Below are 6,543 nucleotides of genomic sequence, written 5' to 3'. Positions count from 1 at the left end.
TCTTTTGCCCCGGATCACATTTTATTCACTACTGTTGTGTTTCTACCTCATTGTAAATAAAGTCATTGTCCACACCACAGCTCGGAGTCTGTTTTGGGTTCACTCCACGCTCTGGCGACAGCCCTGACACTTGATTAGATGTCATGGCTTTGTTCCACTGCGGTTATCAAGGGTCATGACTAAGATTCATCTTGGTATCTGTTACTGGCCAACGTTTGTTCTTTAGTTAATTATATATTTGCAAGTTGAAAACAACATGCATGAGATAGCAGTGGGACACATATTTGTGTTGAAGGGCTTTATTTTGTGTGTGTGTCCTCAGTGAACTGTATCAGTCTCTGCAGTATCTTCCAGCTGCAGCAGTCACTTCAGTTTCTGTTCAGTCTGACTGAGGGAGGTTTTTGTACGACTGTTTTTCACTGTGTGAACACATACTGGCTGTTAATGTAGTGCTGACTCTGACAGTAATAAACTGCTGCATCTTCAGCCTGGACTCCACTGATGGTCAGAGTGAAGTTGTCACGGTCCGGGGCAGCGGCCGTGTGGAGAGTGGAAGGAGGACCCAAAACGCAGCACTTATTCAGATGTGAGGGTGATTTATTGTTAATAACAAACACAAAGTGGAGATGGCAAACAGAACTAAGGACGAAACTAAACTGGGATAAACTACACAGAGGAGTGGCAAACCTGAACATGAAGGGAGAACAGCAGGGAGAACACGCAGAGGATTACACCAGGTAGGAACACAGACGACGCGACGAGGAGCAGAGGAAATCACACACTATAAGTACACGAAGAGACACTGGGAAATCACACACAGGTGGGGGAAACAGCTGGACCTGATTAACCTGACGAGACAGGGGAACACTAACACCAGGGACCAACAGAGGGAGCACAAACCCAGAACCCAGTGTCTAAAATCCCAAACACAAACCATCCCAAAACAGCCATGAATAATAATGCAAGTAATAACAATAAAGAACATAAACATAAAGTCACTGAGTCATGGTCGCAGGACCATGACAGTACCCCCCCCTCAAGGGCCGACCCCCGAAAGCCACAGAAACACACCACCAGATCCGGGCGGGCGGCAGGGGGCCCAGGACGGAGGGACCGGGCCAAGACCAAAGACGGAGGCCCCAGAGTCCCAAACAAATGTTCACAAAAAAAAAACTCACAGGGGAGCAGAGTCCAAAACACAGTTCAGGCGGCCGGCCAGGGGCCCGATAACACAGGAGGCCAGGATGGGACAGTTCAGGAGGCCGGCCGTGCGGAAGGCAACGGCGGCCGCTCAGGCGAAGAGGGTCCGGGGGCCGGCCGTGCGGAAGGCAACGGCGGCCGCTCAGGCAATGGCGGTCCGGGGGCCGGCCGTGCGGAAGGCAACGGCGGCCGCTCAGGCAATGGCGGTCCGGGGGCCGGCCGTGCGGAAGGCAACGGCGGCCAGTCAGGCGACGGCGCCCGGCCAGTAGCCTAGCCAGCGGTCTAGAAAACGGCCGTTTAGGTCCAGACCCAAACGAGGCTGGGCCAGGCGAGGCTGAAGGCACGGAAGGCGGAGCTGCAGCGGGCGAAGATGCCGAAGACGCTGCTGCAGGCGATGGTGCGGATGCCGAAGACTCTGCTGCAGACGAAGATGCAGACACGAAGGCTGGACCAGACGAAGATGCAGACACGAAGGCTGGGCCAGGCGAGGATGAAGCCGGACCAGGCGAGGATGAAGCCGGACCAGGCGAGGATGAAGCCGGACCAGGCGAGGATGAAGCTGTAGCCGAAGCTGGGCAAGGCGAAGCTGACGCTGAAGCTGGAGCTGAAGCCGGGCCAGGTGAGGATGAAGCTGGACCAGAATCAGGCGAGGATGAAGCCGGGCCAGGCGATGATGAAGCTGTAGCTGAAGCTGGGCCAGGTGAGGATGAAGCTGGACCAGAATCAGGCGAGGCTGAAGCCAAGGATGAAGCCGGACCAGGCGTGGATGAAACCGGGCCAGGCGTGGATGAAACCGGGCCAGGCGTGGATGAAACCGGGCCAGGCGTGGGTGAAGCTGGACCAGGCGTGGATGAAGCTGGACCAGAATCAGGCGAGGATGAAGCCGGGCCAGGCGATGATGAAGCTGTAGCTGAAGCTGGGCCAGGTGAGGATGAAGCTGGACCAGAATCAGGCGAGGCTGAAGCTTCAGGCTGAGGCGTGGCAGTAGCAGGTGGTAGCGCTGCAGGTGATGGTACTGCAGGAGGCGGCGCTGCAGCCACAGGTGGAGAAGCAGCCGCAGGTGGAGAAGCAGCCGCAGGTGGAGAAGCAGCCGCAGGTGGCCGGACGGGATCCTCGGGCCCCCCAGCCGTCGTGGCAGCAGGTGTGGCATGAGGCTGGACGAGCCCCTCGGGCCCCCCAGGCGAAGAAGCAGGAGGCCGGACGGGCTCCTCGGGCCCCCCAGCCAACGTGGCAGTCAGTGTGGCATGAGGCTGGACGGGCTCCTCGGGCCCCCCAGCCGAAGAAGCAGGAGGCCGGACGGGCTCCTCGGGCCCCCCAGCCGACGTGGCAGTCAGTGTGGCATGAGGCTGGACGGGCTCCTCGGGCCCCCCAGCAGGCGAAACAGGAGGCTGGACAGGCTCCTCGGGCCCCCCAGCGAAAACAGCCGCAGAACCAGTGGGCACCGCAGCCCCCGGCACACACGAAACAAGACCAGTAGGCACGCGGGCCTCCGGCACACATGAAACAAAACCAGTAGGCACGTGGGCCTCTGGCACATGTGAAACAAAACCAGTAGGCACGTGGGCCTCTGGCACATGTGAAACAAAACCAGTAGGCACGTGGGCCTCTGGCACACATAAGGAGGGCTGCAGCTGCGCAGAGCACTGACCCTGCTCAGGCAGCGACAGCCCGGTGCAGTTCACAGCTGGCATCTTGGCCACCAGGGGTCCAGAGTAAGCTGAGGGTAGTAACCCCGCCTCTGGGGAAGCCCCGGAGTGAGTAACAGTCACTAATGTTGCCAGCTGTTGAGGAACAGGTCCGTAATGTAACAGTTCATCTCCCTGCCTAGAAACAGCGGTGGAAAAACAGTGTGAAAACTGTGATTCAGCTATTACCGGAACCGTGGGTTGTAGCGATGCTAGCGGTGATGGTGGCGGCTGAGTGGCTAACTGGAGCGGCGGCAGAACAGGCAATTGCGCCCCCAGGGAGGCTAACGGCTGAGCTACTGACTGGGGAGCTTGTGGCCGAGCACTGAACTGAGCTGGAGAATGACGATAAAGTCCTGGCTCAGAAGGGGTGGCAGAGACACAGTCTGTTAGTCTTGCAGAGGGTCTGTACACGCCCACTTGGGAAGGATCAGTCACCACGAAGGTGGGTAAGCGATCCATACAGTCTCCCATCCCGCTCTGAATAGCCCCAGAAAACAAAGTCCCGGAAACTGGGGAAACCAAAGCGTCCCGCTCACTCACCGCATCGGGCTGCTCGAAAGGGAATGCAGACGGAGGGTGAAGTCCAAGGTCTAAAAGGAGAAACTCCCGCTCCCACGGACATAGCGAGCCTAGCAGCCATGGGAGACCGGTCACCAGACGCTGTAGCCGCCTCTCTATAGCGTGCTGGGACTCCCAACCCGGACCTTCCAGCCACAGGTCGATGAGCTCCTGTGTGGCATCGATGAGAGTCTCTCGTAGCTCCCTGGACGGATTAAGCGCTGCTGGGTCCATTTGGTGGTCGCGTCGTACTGTCACGGTCCGGGGCAGCGGCCGTGTGGAGAGTGGAAGGAGGACCCAAAACGCAGCACTTATTCAGATGTGAGGGTGATTTATTGTTAATAACAAACACAAAGTGGAGATGGCAAACAGAACTAAGGACGAAACTAAACTGGGATAAACTACACAGAGGAGTGGCAAACCTGAACATGAAGGGAGAACAGCAGGGAGAACACGCAGAGGATTACACCAGGTAGGAACACAGACGACGCGACGAGGAGCAGAGGAAATCACACACTATAAGTACACGAAGAGACACTGGGAAATCACACACAGGTGGGGGAAACAGCTGGACCTGATTAACCTGACGAGACAGGGGAACACTAACACCAGGGACCAACAGAGGGAGCACAAACCCAGAACCCAGTGTCTAAAATCCCAAACACAAACCATCCCAAAACAGCCATGAATAATAATGCAAGTAATAACAATAAAGAACATAAACATAAAGTCACTGAGTCATGGTCGCAGGACCATGACAGAAGTCAGAGTTTGATCCACTGCCTGTAAAACGAGCTGGAATCCCTGATACTCAACTGCTAGCAGAGTGAATGAGCAGTTTAGGAACTCCTCCATCTTTCTGTTGGTACCAGGCTAAACGGTGATTGTTGTTCCAAACATAAACATCCTGACTGGTCCTACACTTGATGTTCACAGATCCTCCCACAGCAGAGCTCACTGCTCCAGGCTGAGTCACTGTGATCTGTCCTCTGGACTCTGAGGATACAGAGACAACAACATAAAGCAGCTTCATGGTTTTGTGGGCTTCATTTCAGAGGGACAGATGTTGATAGAGGAGAGGAGTTTGATTCTCTGGACTTTACCTGTGAAGCAGCAGCAGAGGAGAGTCCAGCTGTCAGGACAGCTGTCAGTCATCCAGTGTTCAAGGTTCAAGGTTCAAGGTTCTTTATTATTTGTCACATGCATAGTTATACAAGTATAACACACAGTGAAATGTAAATATATATATATATATATATATATATATAAAAAAAACACCCAGCACGCCCCTGCGGGCGGTTTATCCTTCAAGCTCGGGTCCTCTACCAGAGGCCTGGGAGCTTGAGGGTCCTGCGCAGTATCTTAGCTGTTCCCAGGACTGCGCTCTTCTGGACAGAGATCTCCGATGTTGTTCCTGGGATCTGCTGGAGCCACTCGCCTAGCTTGGGAGTCACCGCACCTAGTGCTCCGATTACCACGGGGACCACCGTTACCTTCACCCTCCACATCCTCTCGAGCTCTTCTCTGAGCCCTTGGTATTTCTCCAGCTTCTCGTGTTCCTTCTTCCTGATATTGCTGTCATTCGGAACCGCTACATCGATCACTACGGCCGTCTTCTTCTGTTTGTCTACCACCACTATGTCCGGTTGGTTAGCCACCACCATTTTGTCCGTCTGTATCTGGAAGTCCCACAGGATCTTAGCTCGGTCATTCTCCACCACCCTTGGGGGCATCTCCCATTTTGACCTCGGGACTTCCAGGTTATACTCGGCACAGATGTTCCTGTACACTATGCCGGCCACTTGGTTATGGCGTTCCATGTATGCCTTGCCTGCTAGCATCTTGCACCCTGCTGTTATGTGCTGGATTGTCTCTGGGGCATCTTTACACAGCCTGCACCTGGGGTCTTGCCTGGTGTGATAGACCCCAGCCTCTATGGATCTTGTGCTCAGAGCTTGTTCTTGTGCTGCCATGATTAGTGCCTCTGTGCTGTCTTTCAGTCCAGCTTTGTCCAGCCACTGGTAGGATTTCTGGATATCAGCCACCTCCTCTATCTGCCGGTGGTACATACCGTGCAGGGGCCTGTCCTTCCATGATGGTTCCTCGTCTCCCTCCTCTTTCTTGGGTTTCTGCTGCCTGAGGTATTCACTGAGCACTCGGTCAGTTGGGGCCATCTTCCTAATGTATTCTTGGATGTTCGTTGTCTCATCCTGGACTGTGGTGCTGACACTCACCAGTCCCCGGCCCCCTTCCTTCCGCTTAGCGTACAGCCTCAGGGTGCTGGATTTGGGGTGAAACCCTCCATGCATGGTAAGGAGCTTTCTTGTCTTTATGTCAGTGGCTTCTATCTCCTCCTTTGGCCAGCCTATTACCCCAGCAGGGTACCTGATCACGGGCAGGGCGTACGTGTTGATGGCCCGGATCTTGTTCTTACCATTCAGCTGACTCCTCAGGACTTGCCTGACCCTCTGCAGGTACTTGGTGGTTGCAGCTTTTCTAGCGGCCTCTTCATGGTTCCCATTCGCCTGTGGGATCCCCAAGTACTTGTAACTGTCCTCTATGTCTGCAATGTTGCCTTCTGGTAGTTCAATCCCCTCAGTTCTGACTACCTTCCCTCTCTTTGATACCATCCGACTACACTTCTCCAGTCCGAACGACATTCCAATGTCATTGCTGTATAGCCTGGTAGTGTGGATCAGTGAATCGATGTCTCGTTCACTCTTGGCATACAGCTTGATGTCATCCATGTACAGGAGGTGGCTGACAACTGCTCCGTTCCGTAGTCGGTATCCGTAGCCAGTCTTGTTAATGATCTCACTGAGGGGGTTCAGGCCTATGCAGAACAGCAGTGGGGACAGAGCATCTCCTTGGTAGATCCCGCACTTGATGGTGACTTGTGCTATGGGCTTGGAGTTGGCCTCTAGTGTTGTACGCCACATCCCCATTGAGTTCCTGATGAAGGCTCTTAGGGTCCCATTGATCTTGTACAATTCTAGGCATTCCAGTATCCAGCTGTGGGGCATTGAGTCATAGGCCTTCTTGTAATCAATCCAGGCAGTGCACAGGTTGGTCAGTCTGGTCTTGCAGTCTCGGCTGA

Source organism: Diplotaxodon limnothrissa, linkage group LG22, assembly GCF_057381915.1.
Source record: "Diplotaxodon limnothrissa isolate DT_005_m linkage group LG22, D_limnothrissa_male_GT1.1, whole genome shotgun sequence".
Classification (NCBI taxonomy): domain Eukaryota; kingdom Metazoa; phylum Chordata; class Actinopteri; order Cichliformes; family Cichlidae; genus Diplotaxodon; species Diplotaxodon limnothrissa.
Note: the sequence above shows the minus strand (reverse complement) of the source record.